The sequence below is a fragment of the Lottia gigantea genome, assembly GCF_000327385.1.
Source record: "Lottia gigantea unplaced genomic scaffold LOTGIsca_242, whole genome shotgun sequence".
Lineage (NCBI taxonomy): Eukaryota > Metazoa > Mollusca > Gastropoda > Lottiidae > Lottia > Lottia gigantea.
Window position 1 is genome coordinate 50,918 of NW_008708713.1, and position 1,528 is coordinate 52,445.

Below are 1,528 nucleotides of genomic sequence, written 5' to 3' on the forward strand. Positions count from 1 at the left end.
AACGTCATGATGGCGACGTCAACCAAGGTCAAGGTAGCGACGTCAAGTAACGTCAAGGTAATGACGTCAACTAACGTCATGATGGTGGCGTCAACCAACGTCAAGGTGACGACTTCCAGTGACGTCAACTAACGTCATGATGGAGACGTCAACTAACGTCAAGGTAGCGACGTCAAGTAACGTCAAGGTAGCGACGTCAAAAAACGTCATGATGGCGACGTCAACTGACGTCAAGGTGGCCACGTCGACTGATGTCAAGATAGGTTAACTAACGTCAAAGTAGCGACGTCAAGTAACGTCAAGGTAGCGACGTCAAATAACGTCATGATGGCGACGCCAACTGACGTTAATTGACGTCAAGGTTTCAACGTCAACTGACGTCAAGATAACGACGCCAACTAAAATCAAGGTGGCGACGTCAACCAACATCAAGGTAGCAACGTCATCTAAAGTCAAAATGGCGACGTCAAGTAACGTCAAGGTGACGACTTCAAGGAAGTGACGTCAACTAACGTCATGAGGGTGACGTCAACTGACGTCAAGGTTGCGACGTTAACTAACATCAAGGTTTCGACGTCAACAAACTTCAAGAAAGCGACGTCAAGTAACGTCAAGGTAGCGACGTCAAGTAACGTCAAGGTAGCGACGTCAAATAACGTCAAGATTGCGACGTTAACTAACGTCATGATGGCTACGTCAACCTACTTGAAGGTAGCGACGTCAAGTAACTTCAAGGTAGCGACGTCAACTAACGTCATTATGGCGACGTAAACTGACATCAAGGTGGCAACGTCAACTGACTTCAAGGTGGCGACGTTAACTAACGTCATGATGGCTACGTCAAGTAACGTCAAGGTAGCGACATCAAGTAACGTCAAATTAGTGACGTCAAGTAACATCAAGGTAGTGACGTCAACCAACGTCATAGTATTGACGTCAACTAAAGTCAAGATGGCGACGTCAACTAACATGAAGGTGACGACGTCAACTAAAGTCAAAAAGGCGACATCAACTAACATCAAAGTTACGACTTCAAGTAACGTCAAGGTAGTGACGTCAACTAACGTAATAATGGCGACGTCAACTGACGTCAAGGTGGCGACGTCAACTGACGTCAAGGTGGCGACGTCAAGTAACGCCATGGCGACGACGTCAACTAACGTCATGGCGACGTCAACTAACGTCATGGCGACGTCAACTAAAGTCATGACAGCGACGTCAACTAACGTCAAATTAGCGACGTCAACTAACGTCAAATTAGCGACGTCAATTAACGTCCACTGGAGTCAAGGTGGCAACGTCAACAAACGTCGAGGTAGCGACGTCAAGTAACGTCAAGGTAGCGACGTCAACTAATGTCATGATGGCGACGTCAACTGAAGTCAAGGTAGTAACGTCAATTGACGTCAAGGTAGCGACGTCAACTAACGTCATGATGGCGACGTCAACCAACGTCAAGGTAGCGGCGTCAAGTAACGTCAAGGTAGCGACGTCAACTAACGTCAAGTTAGCGACGTCAACTAATGTC